We start from the raw sequence: 17,785 nt of genomic DNA, 5'->3' as shown, positions 1-17,785 counted from the left end.
AAACATACAAATATGTAACAAAGAAGCACAAAATGACATAAAGACCAAGCATATTAGCAATAATTAAAGACAATAATACACAAATGTACCTTAGCACAATAACACAATGACGGGATGATTTAACCAAGGCAAAGCTACTGAGTCTTTCGTAAACCATTGGTTGTCTTTTCTTTATTTTGTTGTGTTCAAACTGTTATCTGTTTTCTACCTTTGTGATTTATTATTTATACTTTGGTACTAAAGTCTTATTCAAAATTTAGTTCTATATTTTTTTTGTAGGGTTTTGTCTGTCTATCTTTGTGCATATACGGATTATTGGCGTGGTCTTGTGACCTATTCAGCTAGTTGATATAAATTGATCTTGTTAGGTAAAGAATATGTTCACATTACAAACTATTTTAAAACATGTCGACACTATGTAAGTTTAATGGTTATAATCACGAATTGATTGACCAATATGATATGTCAGTTTGTCAACTCACTAGTGACATGGTTTCGCAGTTTTAGATCTTTAAATTACAGAAAAGTTTACTGGTCTGTAATTGTACTGATTATGTCCTTTTCCTGATAATGACATTTTACTGAGTATTCGTTAGCATTCTGGGTAATGCATCCACACTCCTGTTAGATTTCCTCAGTTGCTGTGTGTTTCCTTGATTTGTCTCTTCATATGCGGGCTCATGGTTTCTTTTTCAAGAATCAACGCTTATCCATTGTATCTATATCACGTAAACTAATGTCGCCTGAAATAAACAAAACTCTAACAGCACGCTTTTCTTTTTTCCATTCTGAGGAAAGCTGAATTGATTACATGATCACTGTAAATTTATCAACCATTCTTTGTTTTCCTTATTACTATTTACTATTATAGTGTTTTCTTTGAGTGTAAAGTCAATAGTGTCCATGTGGATTTAATGCCAAAACTTTTTATTTGTGATATACTCTATTTTATGTAAATTCATTTAATCTTTTTAGTCTGTGTTGATCCATGTGATTTAAATTGTTTGTTTATTTCATGTTTATATGTTATTGTATCATAATGTAACTCACAAATATGTGTACGGTTATCCACAGTCGAGTAGGAAACGGAAGAGCACCGAAAAACATGAAAGTGATGTCACTCCGAAAGGTCTTCAGTTTGTTTATCTTTTAAACTTGTTCCTGGTGACTTTCTCAGTAGGTGTTAAAAATGTCAAATAGGTTAACTATAAATCAGAAAAGGAAAACCTCATATCTTCAATTTAGGATTCTACTTTAAAGTAAATACATATCAGCAATAGCCAATGTTTTCGCCTTTAAATATAGAAGTATTTAAAATGTTATTATTTCCTTCAAGCTGTCTCATAAATTCAATGAAATTCGGTTTAAACGATATCTTACTTACTAGCATTGGTACACATATACAGTTCTTTATAAGGTACATTGAGTTGAACCACATAAATCTTGACAATGGCTAACATTAATTTTAATTATTAGTCATGTGTAAATTTTTCATGAATTGCAAGATAACATACAGTGAAACTAGTAGACAAAGTTGAAATCCTAAAATATACATCGTTCTTCCATATGATCTTATTATACACTGGATACTACTATCTAAAGTTTTAAACTGCAAGTACGGAATTGATACCTTTAAAATTGTGAAATTATAAGAAATATTACGTCTGTTCATTCAATTCACCACCAAAAAATATTATTGAAGTCGACATTAATTTTTCGATGATGTTGAAAATACTGTACATCAAAATGTCTTCGAGTTTTCCTAGTACTCTTGGTTGTCAGTCAGACTGTGCAGATAAATATTTATTATTATTTTAGTATGTTCTTTTGACCTTTGGATTTGAATGCTTATTTAAGTTTCCTGCGTACTTTTTGTTATGGTCACTGATGAACAATATAAAACATGCACAATTTTTTTTCTTACATAACAGGGCATTCGCTATTAAATCCATGTTAAACGATTTGACTCAAATTCTCATATTTGATCTATAACATACTGAAACGTTTATTGAAATTACGTCAAGTCTAAACGAAACAATTGTATTGCATGGACTTGAAATATGTATTAGCTTTTCGTGTGTATATTTGTCCAGTCTTCATCTTATTAACCATCGAGTTCACCTCCGAAGACTGCCAACGTTCATGAAACCAAATATGCACATAAATATAAATAAAATATAGATAGATAGCAATCACGTGCAATTGGACTTTTCTATATCTGTTTTATTTCATATTGTAGGTTAGAAATATAAAAAAGCAGATATAGTATGATTGTTTATCGTCGTTTTCATCCGTATACGAATAATTGGTTTGGGGATGGAATCATTCAAACAAATAATTCATCCTTTTTGTCTCATTTAATAATTACAGTTCTTTTACATGCGTAATTCATCTATAGGAAAGTTTCAATTGAAAATCATATGAGAATAGATTCAAAGAAGTGGAATTATTCACTTGCAAGCGAATAATTCAACAGTGATTGTTTTTTTATCCTCTTTTGACAAAATTGAACCAAACTGGTTTTTAAAATCAAACAAATTTTTATTTTGATATTTAATTTATATTAAAGATTGAACACAACAAATGTTAAGTTTTATTTTCATATCTCGTAGCTAATATCCCTTAACAGTCATGTAACTTTTGTAAATCCTGATTAAATTGGTTATATCATTTTTGAAGAAAGTTTATGTGACAGTATCGATCTTTATTCGTGCTCTGTAGAACTCTGACACAATGTATGACTTGTAGATAATTTAAATACCGATGAACTTCCTTGACACCTTAAGCCTTTGATATCAGATTTGTAGTGCGTATATACTATATATATGTTTTAACATAAAATAACTCGAATAATTCGATTTACACTTTAAGTACAAAACTGCAAACAAAACTAGTTGTACATGTAACATAGTAAAGAGTCATGGATTTTTTAAAACTTATTTTATTACTGTTTTTGATCAGAGATACGCTATGTAAGTTAATCAGCATTTCATATATAATATTGAAACATAATGTAGAATTTGTCAAGTGTTAATTTCATTTACTACGAATATGGTGAAAAAGTGGGGAAAAATGGGAATACATATATCAAACCATATAGTACCATGTTAATATCTTATGAAAAGAAGTAATGTAAAAATCAACATTAAAATCTGAAGGTGATGATGATAAAATAATTGATGATGGTGTTAGTGATGGCGACCACGATGATGATGAAAAACACAAATCTTATTCCCGCATTCCAACCTAGCATGTAATGTATAGATCATGACAAAATCCATACTTTATTATCAGGAACTAAACATGTCTGATAAAAAAAAATGCAGGATAACAATAATAAATGTTATTAAAGTTTCAGTAAAATCTGAGGAAGGATTCGAACGAGTTGTCATTGGGGACTTTCTGTTTTGAATTTTCCTCGGAGTTCGGTATTTTTGTTATTTTACTTTTTACTTCGTTTTTGTATATATAATTAGGAGTCTTCAATGAGTCTTTAAATATTTTTGATGATTGAAAATATAAGCGAGATATGTGGTAAACGTCAGAGAGACAGCAACTCAACATTACAAACTAGATAATAATCTTGTCTTGTTATTCATATTTTAGCATTTTGTGGCAGTGACCCATCGGGAATCAAAGTAACAACAAAGTCCGCCAAGTCTATTCATGTTGCATGGGATACGACAAAAATAAACTGTTGTTATACTATAACTGGATATAACGTTTATTTCAACAGCTTGTCACCAACCAAGACTTTTAAAAATAAAGATGTTTTGGGTGCAGCAACGGACAACGTGGAAATATTCCCAATTGTTCCTGCATTTTTTTATCATATTTTTGTAATGGCACTTACAGCGAACGGAAGATCACCAAATCCAACCTCTATTAATTATACACACCCACACGCTAGTAAGTAATCTACTGAGTTAACTATTATATATGTTAAATTTACAGGAGAAGTTTGTTATGTTGCAGACTGCACAACATCTTTTAATACCCAAAGCCAATCCTGAGATAAAAAAAAAATGTAAATAATGTAGATTTGTAACTCATTTTATACAAACTAAAATAAAAGCTTAATTAAGTACAATTTGTATAATTGTCTGTAAATAGTTATCAAAGGAACCAGGCTTATAATTTGATACCCTTGGGTTTAAGTAGATCTTTGGACATTTCAGAACGTCTCTACGAAAGGGATCAATATTAATGTTGCTCTAAAACATTCTTTTTTAAAAACAACATTTCATAAAAAATAAATAGCCATGTATTTTATTTGAATATGCATTAATTTATGATGATTCCGAATGTCCTTCGATATAAAAAATTGAGAACAACACGCTTAATAATTTCATTCCCGAAGCGCTTTTCTGGATTTACCTTCATCAGGAACGCTCAAAGCCAAACATTTGATATCCGAGGATGTATAAGTACCGAAACCGTTGAAGAGCTATATGACAAAAATACCTAAAATTGATAGCCAAATTCATCTAAAGTCAACTTTGCCTGAGGGAGTTGAAACCTTAGTTTCTAAATAATTTCAAAATTTATAGACGGACAATTTTAGAAAAATTGTTTAAATCATGTAAAAGGATATCTTTTCAAATACGTTACTTCGACTTTCTGTCATTTAATTCACATAAGCTAATGATAAAACTGAAATGTTAAAGCACTATTTGTCTATTATCTCGACAATTTTATATATAGACAGAAACTACAAACTTAAGAAATTGTCAACAAGTTGGGATCTACAAAAAAGTGAATACAACCGAAACTATTCATTTAGATTTTCTTTTATCAGACAGTATTAGCATTTAAACAAAATCAGATTGACATATTCTGGCTTTAAGGAGCCTCTAATCTCATATATTCGTTATTGAAAATCTGTCTAAAATTATTTGTATTCAATGTTAAAAGGGATTATTCAAGAAAAGAGGTGTCGAGATATTTTGCCTGATATCTTATTGTTTCAAGTTACAGTCACTTACGAATCTAACCACTACAAAACATGTACAATGAACGACTTATATTGAAATAATGGACATTAATTTGGAAGTTCTTCTTTTCTTCTATGAACGTGAATTTATCATGAATTAATTACACAAACAGAAGTCATAACTTCTATTTTGAAAGAAATTATAATTGATGTGTTCATCACTATTAACTGTTTGAATGTTTTTACTTAAGTGTTTTTTTTCTAATACAGAAATACATAACCTTAGAACTGATAGGCAAACAACTCTTCGCAATTATGGGTCCTCAATGCTGTTCAAATTCGTATTTTATTTGACCTTTTTAACTTTTTGATTCTAGCGTCCTTGATGAGTCTTTCATAGACAAAACGCGCGTCTGGCGTACAAATTTTAAGCCTGATACCTACGATCATTTTATTTAAATCAGCAAGATGTTCTTCTCGATGAAAGTCAGTAATAAGTCTGATTTGCCGTTCCCCTTTACTTCGTTCAGGATTGGAATTTGCAGGTGTTGCGTAAAAGCTACATTTTATTGTCAATTTCATGAATATATGTGTATTTTACTGTTGAAAACCCAGTAATGCTTTATTCAGTAAAGACATGGATAACCTTTGTATTATTGTTGTATGATGATGCGAGGAAATTACAAATCTTTCAAAATTATTAATCGCAAATCAAACACCATGTTCTACAGTACATTGTATCTTTATGATTTCAAATAAGATAATTTCTTCGTAAATTTTGCTTAAATGAGAACTTATAAGTTCTCCAAATGTGCCTGTAGAAAGATAAATTATTGGATTCTTTAAAAATTAGTGAAACTTTGTGAAAAAAGCACACACAATCGACCAAAGTGTGTTTAAATTCATCTTGAAATCATCAACACTCCAATTTAAAATTCATGTTTTTTTTTTGTAAATATATAATTCGCTGATACGCAAAATTGATTTTCAAAAAAGATATCAACAAAAAGGTTACATTCTCTTATGCGTTACACAAATGCTTCTTGACTGAAGTTATTCTCTAAAATGAAAATAACAGAGGCTCTATTTTACTTATAATCGTTTTCGTGATAAATACAATTAAATGTAATAAAGAAAAGAATTATCTTCATATTTTCAATTATATCAAATATATTTATATCATTAACAATTAGCTGGGATGCATTAAACGTATTTAAAAAGAATGGAGACGTTAAACGATACAAGTAAGTCTTTATATATCTTTTCTACATAATCACTCATTATATACTTTTCTATACTTGTAGCGAAGATTGGGGGTGTCTTATAAAGATGTTTTCCCTAAAAAATAATACAGAAGCATTCTGTTGATACTTCAGCTAATACAATAAAGAAATATATTAAAAAACATTTTCTTTTTTCCCTGTCATTTAGTGAGTTGTGTGTAAATGTTTCATCATTGAGTAGTTTTTAATTATTCAAGATTTCCTATCAACCTAAGATACAACAAGTTAACAACAGTTAACACTGCTAGCGACGGAAATGCTCATATAGTGGTAAGCAAAATCCCGTCCTACCCAATTAATTTATCAACGGGTTTATAATACATGAACAACAAGACTGGTTCCATAGGTTTAGCAGGATCTTCTGTCCTTCTGGTGGAGCATTTGAGATCACCTTTGGTTTAGTTTGGGTCTCAGTCTTTTATTTTCTATGTTGTGTTTTATATACTGTGTGTGTTTTGTTCAGTCTACAAAGTATAATCACTTAAGTACGATATGTCCTGTTTAATTATAAGCGATTTATGATGGTAATTGTTATTATTCTGCTCAGCTTTTGTGCTATGAATGGCAAATAAACTAAGTGATGTTGTTAACAATTCCATAATCTGTACAGCCAGTAAAATGTTAAGATTCCCAAATTTACCTTAAAAGGAGCCTATAGCTTTCTTGATAACTTTTTATTTGTCTCTCATAATCCAAATTTTATCTGAGAAAAACACTAACTCTCCCTGTCAAAAAAAATTTCACTAATGGAATATCATTCATCGCAAGTAGATGAATATGAAATCTTAGATAAAATTAACCTGCTATGTTTTGTCATCACTTGGCGTTTGATTTCCATCGAAAACAATAGGAACACATTGACCAGTACGACTAAATCATTGTCAGCTATGTATCATATGATTTGTGTACGATGTATAATCTTTGGATGGATAACCAATAAGACAACAATGATTAAAAATCGCTTTCTTGATTAGCTTCAAATTCATAGATCTTCGTTTTTACGCCAGGGACATTTAGTTGTTGACTCCTAAAACACTCCTGCATCTCATTATTGGAATATATAGGACATAACATCTTTTATTTGAACACGAGTAACGTAACTTTTTAGTCATGATAATGGTAACATTTTGTGTATTTGGTTACACATTAAATCCATCTAAAATATGTTGCAAAATTATTCTGGTAATCTAATTTAAACAGATATTACACAAAATCATAATCAAGTCTTGCTTCACGTTATAGGTTTTATCCATAAATTCTTGTAACCAGTGTATGGTGGTGTTTTCTTTTGATGTATATACATTTGTATTTTTTTATTATCAATTCGTACTTCTAGGATTTATTACCGAGGTCCAGGGTTAGCTGGAACGAAAAGTGCAAATGTCCTTGGAGAAGCTAATTGTCAATATACTATAAATGGTCTGAGGCCAAATAGTACATACCAGTTTATTTTACAAGTCATCAATGATATAGGACCTGGCCCATACAGCACATTTATACCTATCTCAACACTCCCATCACGTTAGTATAACATTATTGTAAAAGCAGTTTATCATAAATAGGAATAAACACTTGTTCTCCAATAATTGTGCCTTCTCTGTAATTATCAGTAGGACAAGAGGGCATGTGGGATAATATTTACAATATTTCATCCTCTAATGTGCATTTGGCAATTCTTAATACCAGACTGGAAGAGTATACTTATTATACAGCAGCACTCTTTGATGTGATGCACATACAATCTAACACGTTTTCGCAAGATTTAAAGTGAAAGAAGTAAACAATCATCTATCAAATTAATAACCTCAACTTTCAGAAATACTTGTATTTTACTGTCGGGTTTTTGACTCGCGTTACAATAGAAATAAACAAAATAAGGCTTAAAACTAAAAATGTTTGAACTTGTGTAAAAAATATCATCCAAATTGTGCCAAATACAATTTAGCTTCATAAAAGTTATGTTTATCGGTAACAAACGGAAACGAGACTTAATATTAAAAACAGAATAACAGATTAAGATATGCTTCTTAGAAAGAAAAAAAGGAGACATAAAAAGAATATTTAAAAAAATATTGCAGTTAACATTAACCTTTATTTGTATCATTTCAAAAACAACTATGCTGCATATTCATTGTCGTCTGTAAGACAGTTGTTTGTTCCATATTAAAATACAATAAATCTTTTATAAGCTTTTATATTAAAGGTAGTTTTATGAGCCACATAACGTAATAAATTAAAAAATTAAACCATATCTTATATTTTTTGTGTTGATTTAGTCGTCTTTCGTTAAATTTTGTTGTATTCTACAATTTCAATTTTAGAATAACCCAAGAATTCAAAACTATCGAAAAATATTCATCTCGTAACAGAGCATCAGTATCAATTCACGAATGCGCCACTCGTAGAATATTTTTGCGATATTGAACTTTTTTTTTATATATTTATTATATAATATGTATCAGCAGCTTTTTTTTTTGTATGACGTCAAATACGTGAAATTAAAGGATTTCATTCATGTGTGAAATAATTTTTTATTTTACTATGAAATCAATGTATTTCATTGCAATTTCTATGTAATAACTACACGTATTTTTATCTTGTTGTTTAAGCAACTACTACAACGTTTACAACAACCACAAAACCGTCAATAACCACAATGAAAAGAAAAATAACAACTACAGCAGTACCGCGAACAACTGCAGTAAAACGGAAAGGAACAACACCAAAACTGTTGACATCCGTTTTTAAAAAGAACAGAATAACAACAATAATGAGTTCGACTACCTTCAGACAAACAACGATAAAACGGCCAATAAATCTAGGCAGAATACTTTTAAAGACAACTACGCTACCAAGGGTAACACATACGGTGGTAAAAATGTTAGGTAAGCATAACATTATGATCTTACTTATATAAATAAGATGTGACATGATTTCGGATGTCACAATTATCCGGCAGAATCAAAACAATGTGGGCTACAGTAATTGTAGTTCCCCTAACTGGCTTCAAAATGTGACAATGTGCAAAATCCAACGCGGGATTATTCATGTTGTAACAGCTAATTCCTCCTCCTCATACATAACCAGTGACAACATTTTGACAGAACAACGAAATTCAAACAAGCCGTTTATTTTTAATTTGGACTAAAGTCACAATAAAAAGAGCTCTTTTTTATTATATAAAGACGGAACTACATTTGCATATGAAGATACAGAATGCCTATGATTTTGATTTGATGTGTGTACAAAATATACATTCAAATAAATGAAGATCTAGCGTACACTATAAAAATGCATATGTGTCAAATAAAAAAAAGATTTGATTGAAATAAAAAAAATGTGCATTATGGTTATACTTATCAGATCGAAATTATGTTATGCTAACTTTCTCATATGCATGATTTTACATTGCAGAAGCTGATAAATTAAAACCTGGTCAAATAGCGGGTATTGTTATTTGCTGCGTGCTGGCAGTTTGTTTGGCGACTGTTAGTTTTTTACTTTGTTTCTGCGAAAACGCGAGAATGAAGATAAGAAACCGTTGCATTCATCCAATGCACCAGTAGTTGTGGTTTGTTGGCATGCTTTAATGAAATATCGCTTATAAAAAAAAAAACATATAGAAAATCTTGTTGGTTATGATTATGACTCATCACAACTTATCTAATAACATAAAAGTACTGTATTCAAGTTTTAGTTGTTTTTTTCTCTCACGTAATTGTCACCATCATAAATAGATGAGTTCATAGTTGTTTACATGATACTAAATTTTTAATAGTTTGATAAAATCTGTCAGAGCTATTGAGTCTAAGAAATGGATTTTTCGTGTTGCCAAATTAATGTTTCTTGGGATCCAGCAAGTAAAAAAGTTCTGCTAAGTTTGTTGGACCACTACAGATCAATATACATATTCTTATTGAATAAGTATATTATTGTTCAATATCCCCATCTGTTTTTTTTTTCTTTATCAATTGAACTTTATATTCTCTCTACATTTGAACGCAGTAGGTAGTATCCAGACTTTCATGGATAAGAATTTTAAAAGGGGCTGACTGCTTGGCTGTAAAGGTTCATTCATGAAAGGAAATCGAGAATAAATAAATCACTGCCACATAAAAAAAGAAGCAGCATAAAATAACTAAATAAAAGAAATTTGTTCAGTACAAAACATGGAATCCCAAACAAACTCGTGGTTCTTATATTCTATTTTTTTTATAGGAATATTAATGTAAGGCAGTCCTCAGCATGTGTTTTTCTTTGCATTTAGATTTAATATAATTTCCGATATATAACATTCCAATTATAATGGTTAAGTTTGAATTTACTTATTTCTATAAACATATGAATATCATGTAGGTTCAGACCAGAATAATATCAGCAAGTTTTTAGATATGAGGGGGTATTTTGGAATAGAGGGGTCAATGATCAACTTTTAATTTCAACTGTTTATGACGTCAAAGCGACACAAGTAAAGCACATTTGTTATTCCATATTGGTATTATTTTAGTAGGTTTCTCTATATGAATTGGATTTTGAATAAAAAAGCATATTCACCTGAGAAAGTGTTATTCACCGCGCTAAACGTCACGCGCTTTTACATGCAACGTTATGGTAAAATGTTTCATGTAAAAAATAAAAAGGTATATGTTTGTCATTAGATACATTTTCTTCTCTCAGACTATGGAATAAAACAATTACTGTCTTTTGTTTCGGTAAATATGGGGTTTTATTGACTTTCGAAAAACTGATATTCACTTCGGCCGTCGGCCTCAGTGAATATCATTTTTTCAAAAGTCAATAAAACCGCATATTTACCTCATCAACAGACAGTAACTGTATAATATTTAATTTGTTATAAAATCTGCTTTGAATATTTGATGATTGCCAGTGTCAAAAAACAGACCAAACTATGTGGCAAAGTTATACAAGGCTCTTTATACTGGTTTATGGTGTCAGATTTCGTCAGATTTTGTGTGTGAATTGAAGGTATGTCATCATGAACTGTGATGGTAATCAAAATAAGCGTTCTTACAATGTACTGTGTAAAAGCAGTTCGTTCTATGACTGTTGAAATGATTGCATACGTTCAGATATAAAGGATAACACACATAGAGGGAACGATTAATGAAATAAGGAAACAACTTCTAGTTTAACACTTAACAACATTTCATGAAGATTGTATGCCATCGTACTCATCCAATTTCACATTATACTCATACAATTTCACATTATACTCATCCAGTTTCACATTATACTCATCCAGTTTCACATTATACTCATCCAATTTCACATTATACTCATCCAGTTTCACATTATACTCATCCAATTTCACATTATACTCATCCAGTTTCACGTTATACTCATCAAATTTCACATTATACTCATCCAATTTCACATTATACTCATTCAATTTCGCATTATACTCATCCAGTTTCACATTATACTCATATTATTTCACATTATACTCATCCAGTTTCACATTATACTAATTCAATTTCACATGAAACTCATCCATTATACATCCAATTTCACATTATACTCATTCAATTTCACGTTATACTCATACAATTTCACATTATACTCATCCAGTTTCACATTATACTTATTCAATTTCACATTATACTCATCCAATTTCACATTATACTCATACAATTTCACATTATACTCATCCAGTTTCACATTATCCTCATACTATTTCCCATTATACTCATTCAATTTCACATTATTCTCATTCAGTTTTACATTACTCATACTATTTCACATTATACTCATCCAGTTTCACATTATACTCATCCAATTTCACATTATACTCATCCAGTTTCACATTATACTCATTCAATTTTACGATCTACTTTACATTATACTCATTCAATTTCACATTATACTCATCCAGTTTCACATTATACTCATTCAATTTCACATTATACTCATCCAGTTTCACATTATATTCATTCAATTTCACAATATACTCATCCAGTTTCACATTATACTCATTCAATTTTACGATCCAGTTTTACATTACTCATACTATTTCACATGTATTGTTGAATCTATCTTCCTTTTCTACAAGTACGTCCTTTTATGTAATATAAGTTACGATTATTTAAGAACGCTTATAAACAGTCAAATGGTTGCACAAAAGTAAAAAGATGAGTCACAAATCCGATTGAATACAATTATCAGCCATATTTTTTTTATTCTGTATCGTTTGTTTTAAATAGACCACCTTTTTAATACAAAATCACAAGCACCGTATCGGGACCCACCAGCACATTATACTCATCCAGTTTCAATTATACTCATCCAATTTCACATTATACTCATCCAGTTTCACATTATACTCATTCAATTCCACATTATACTCATCCAGTTTCACATTATACTCGTACTATTTCACATTATACTCATCCAGTTTCACATTATACTCATTCAATTTCACATGATACTCATCCATTATACTCATCCAATTTCACATTATACTCATACTATTTCACATTATACTCATTCAGTTTCACATTATACTCATCAAATTTCACATTATACTCATCCAATTTCACATTATACTCATTCAATTTCACATTATACTCATACTTTTTCACATTATACTCATTCAATTTTACGATCTGTTAACAGTCAGACAATCTTAGTCTTTTTCCTTTTGCAATGATATTACACTATTTGACCTATCTTCCTTTTCTACAAGTACGTCCTTTTATGTAATATAAGTTACGATTATTTAAGAACGCTTATAAACAGTCAAATGGTTGCACAAAAGTAAAAATATGAGTCACAAATCCGATTGAATACAATTATCAGCCATATTTTTTTTTATTCTGTATCGTTTGTTTTAAATAGACCACCTTTTAATACAAAATCACAAGCACCGTATCGGGACCCACCAGCACAGAATCAATACATGTATAGACTGAGAAAATAAACATCTTTAATAGATTGCGCAGGTTTTTCACAAAATAATTTTGTCGTGTGGATTTGGGTATAGAAAGCGGACTCCAGGAGCATTTTTTTCAGTTCCAGATTTTTTAAAAGTAAGCACTATTGTGTTATGCTTACTGAAACAGTTTAGAGAGTCTCAATTTACATTGTCTGTCTATAAACCCACAAGAAACAAAATTAAAACATCTCAACTGTTTTCTTCCTTGTTTATGCGAGAAAACGTCAAAATTTATCTTTTTCGTTTTTGTTTACATCTTTTAAATGTTCACCAGCACTAATCAGGACCAAATCACCAGCACAGAACGTTTTCTTGCATGACAACCTTTCCCATCGTGCTTCTTACACTGCATCGCTATGAAGTATACCCTTAATCACGTGTTCTGTCGATATGGTCAGTAAATTCCGGCGTTTTGCATTTGCAGCGATTTGGTTTTTTTTTTTTCATTTTGCACCGATTTTTTTACAGGTAAATTACAGGTAAATGTTATTTGCATTTATCATCATAGACCGTTAGCCAGTTGTACATATTTTATGAATTGTCAAACAATTGGGATAGCCAGGTAACAATGTCACTTTAATTCCCTGTGCTCAGCCCAACAGACTGGAATTTTCCTCCACCAGTTCTGAGCCAGTTGAAAACGACAACATTTTTTTCAACATTGTGGAAAAGCATCCACAATTGGTGTTTTGCAATAATTGCTTGTTCAAAGTCAATAGACATAACCTCGGCCACAAAGGAAATTAGTTTTTGATGGTAGATATCGCAAATTATATTCCACATAACTTCATAACACTGTTCATCTTTCGTTTGCATAAATAAGTCATATAATGTATACCTTAGCATTATATATTCATTATTTAACGGCTTTATGCTAATGTTTTTTTTTTATGCGGGTGGCACATTGATAATAATAATAAAAAAAGAAAAATAGCAAAATTAGCAAAAAGAAAACAGAAATAGAAAATAATGCCCCGAGTTCATATATCATAGGACTGAGCGATTTTTACATCAGTTTAAAGTATATACCTGATAAAAGTATTTCGGACAGCACTTAAAAGTTCCATCTATAAATATTGCAAAGATATATCATTGCAAAGAGATTCAAGATTTAGGTGTGCAGAAAAAATAAGTATATCTTTTTCGCGAGCATTTGCTCTGACCTTCCGATATGTATATATGGCCAGTATTTACTCACCAATGTTAATCTGTAAATGCAATTATGAGCAATTATAAAATCGGCGCAAATGAAAGAATGAAAATGTTATAAATAGGCGCAAATGTCATACGCCCGTAAATTCGTCGTACATTGAAAAAAAAATGCAGCAATTTATTTATGACAAACGAACCTCCATGTTTGTATCTTGTCGAACTTTGCAAAAAAAAATCAACTTACTTATAAAAGGTGCGCACTAACTACACTATTTCATCCCAAAATGCACGCTTATGTTAAGCGTCTCAGCAAACAATGTGGTGGCGGTATGACGTTTATACCAAATGAAAAACAAAAAAAAAGGAAATGATAAATTCTTCTTGATTCAGCCCCATAGATAGTCATATATCTGAATTGAAAAAAAAAATCAGATAAAACATCGTTATTCGATGACACCGAGATGCCTGCCCTTTACAAAGGGAACGTTATTTTGTCCAAGGTTAATTACAGTTGGTATTTTTCACATCGTTCCGGCATCTTTTTGTATTCCTTACTGCAACATCTATGCTATATATGTACCTACGTTTTAATATTGTATTCATATTGTGTCAAAGATCAAACTTATTCGTTCAGTGTATGTTTGCCTGTTTTTGCTAAAGTAGTTTTAATCGCGTTAAGCCATTTCAATTGATATTTTATCGTGTGTCTTTTAATGATTATTTATTTTGTAATGTTACACTACGTTCCAGGGTAAGGGTAAATGTTGGCGCCTGTTGAAACGTTAAAATATGATTCATTTGTATGTTCCTGTCCTATTTCAGGAGCATGTTGTTCAGTGGTTCATAGTTGTGTATCATTTCTCATGTTTTATGTAGTTTATACCCATGAGGTTGCTGTTCGGGTTGTTTGACTCTAGTCATTTGGGCCCTTTTATAGTGTGCTTTTCGTTGTGAGACAAGTCTCAGTGTTGAAGGCCGTACAGTTGTACATGTACTGACTTTTAATACATTGTGACTTGGATGGAGTCACTGGCACTCATACCACATCTTTTTATTTATATGTGATGTGAGTAATATCTATCTTTTTTATCTAATAAATATCTAGATGTGGGAAATGATGTCTACGTTATCAAACCACAATCTATATGTAAATAGAATCGCACCGTTCACTGAACCTTTTCTTTGACACTGTTTAGCCCTGGAGGTATGTTCCTTCAATAATTGAGTCGACAAAAGTAACACCAGACGACCGAAAGTAACATTTATTCATAAAAAAAGAGGTAAGTTCGGTCTCCAGCAGTAGCATAAACTCGTAAACAAAATATCCATCGGCAAGAAATAACACAATTTCGACCGACATTCAGTCTCCAGAAGATAGAAGATAAATTCAGCATCTAGAAGTAACACAATGTCGACTGACACTCATTCTCCAGAAGTTGTATCAGCCCGTCAGAAGTGACATTCATCATCAAGAAGTAACACCATTTCTACTGACACTCAGTCTCAAGAAGTAGCACCAGCCCATCAGAAGTAACATTCATCATCCAGAAGTAACACAATGTCGACTGACACTCAATCTCCAGAAGTAGTATCATCCCGTCAGAAGTAACATTTATCATCCCGAAGAAACAAAATGTCGACTGACACTCAATCTCCAGAAGTAGTATCATCCCGTCAGAAGTAACATTTATCATCCCGAAGAAACAAAATGTCGACTGACACTCAATCTCCAAAAGTAGTATCATCCCGTCAGAAGTAAAATTCATTCAGCATTCAGATGTGACACCAAATCGAGTGAAGTAAAGCCTAATCATATAAAGAAACACCCATTCACTAGAAGTAACATCAATGAAGACGAACACCATCAGAAGTAACACCAAACTCAGAGATGAAGACGAACACCATCAGAAGTAACACCAAACTCAGAGATGAAGACGAACACCATTAGAAGTAAAACCAAACTCACAGATAAAGACAAACACCATCAGAAGTAACACCAAACTCACAGATGAAGACGAACACCATCAGAAGTAACACCAAACTCAGAGATGAAGATGAAAACCATCAGAAGTAACACCAAACTCACAGATGAAGACGAACACCATTAGAAGTAACACCAAACTGAGAGATGAAGACGAGCACCATCAGAAGTAACACCAAAGACATGCACGATTGTATCTGTAACATTTTGTATAAAATTCCCAACCGTCTTCTTGTTTCTTTGGAATCTTTGTTACAACACCATGGCCAGGACTGAATGCTAGTAGTTCACAACTGAAACTAATAAATTGAGTCATAATTAATTTGAGTTAAAGATATTTTACAGTTTTTGAATCTTTCTTTAAACTATCTTATTTGATAATCGTTACGTTCACGACTGAAAGAATTTCGATATGATGTCTCGACAATATTCCAAAATGTGTGTTCCTCTTTTATTTAAGATTCAGACTTTTTTTTAGTAGATACATGTTAAAAGGGTAAAGGGATATATGTCTACTGTTGGTTTTTGTTTACAATATAAAGGACTAATACAATCAAGTCAATATGACTTATGACGGTCTTGTTTGTCAAGGGACCCTATTTTCCTGTTTTATTTAATATAAAGCGATTATTCTCTATTTTGCATATTTTCGTTTTTTTTTTAAATTTTTCTCTATTTTGCATATTTTCATTTTTGTTAAATTTTCTCTATTCTTTGACACTTTTATCATAATTGCTTATTTTTCTCTTTACTTTATAACTGATATCATGTTTGCCCATATTTCTTCATTCGCTATATTCAGCATTTCTTGAATCTCAATCTGTTATCCCACTATTTTTGCCCTGTTAACGTTTGTTAATCATATTTAGGCTCTCCTGGGTGACAGGTAGGATATGTGAAAAAAATCACGTTTCTCAATCAATTATATATTTTTTAAATTTATTTTGAAAAGTTTCCATTTACATGGATTTAGAAGAAAATGCCTTCTCGTGTCTATATCATTTTTTAGTTTTCATAAATTCTACATTCAATCTTTTATTTATATATATTGACTGACATGACAAACGCAACACTAGATTATTCCTGTTAGTCTTTTTCCAATATGCAATTCTTGTAAATTAAATGCTTTAACATAAATTTCATGTATTACTTCATTGTAATCTTAAACTTGAAACTTGTTTTGTCTTCTGTACTATTATTTGTCTGTTTGTGGAGGTTTTTTTTTTTTTGCCATTGCATTGTCAGTTTATTTTCTATCAATGAGTTTGAATGTCTCTCTGGTATCTTTCGTCCCTGTTGGATTGATTATGTCATGTTTAATGTTCAAATCATGAGGTTTCACTGAAACCCTGCTTTCTCCTAACTAAACGATAGTAGTGACTTTTTCTTACCGACGCCCAAATGATTGATAGCTAGATGAACCCGTTCTGTTTGGCATGTTTAGAGTTCTGTTTTGTACCTTCACATTTGCTACATCCATTTTG

General features: G+C 31.0%; 1 long non-coding RNA gene across 1 annotated transcript; it reads left to right on the top strand.

Annotated features, from left to right (window-relative positions):
• The first annotated feature begins 7,558 nt into the window (after positions 1–7,558).
• LOC143070602 (uncharacterized) lies at positions 7,559–9,811 on the top strand. The gene is made up of 3 exons (XR_012976594.1): positions 7,559–7,737; positions 8,826–9,101; positions 9,631–9,811. It is a non-coding gene; the product is annotated as an uncharacterized LOC143070602 (long non-coding RNA).
• Positions 9,812–17,785: the final 7,974 nt, after the last annotated feature.

Source organism: Mytilus galloprovincialis, chromosome 4, assembly GCF_965363235.1.
Source record: "Mytilus galloprovincialis chromosome 4, xbMytGall1.hap1.1, whole genome shotgun sequence".
Classification (NCBI taxonomy): Eukaryota; Metazoa; Mollusca; class Bivalvia; order Mytilida; family Mytilidae; genus Mytilus; species Mytilus galloprovincialis.
The sequence above is the reverse complement of the archived record's forward strand: the minus strand, read 5'-3'. Positions and strand labels throughout refer to the sequence as shown.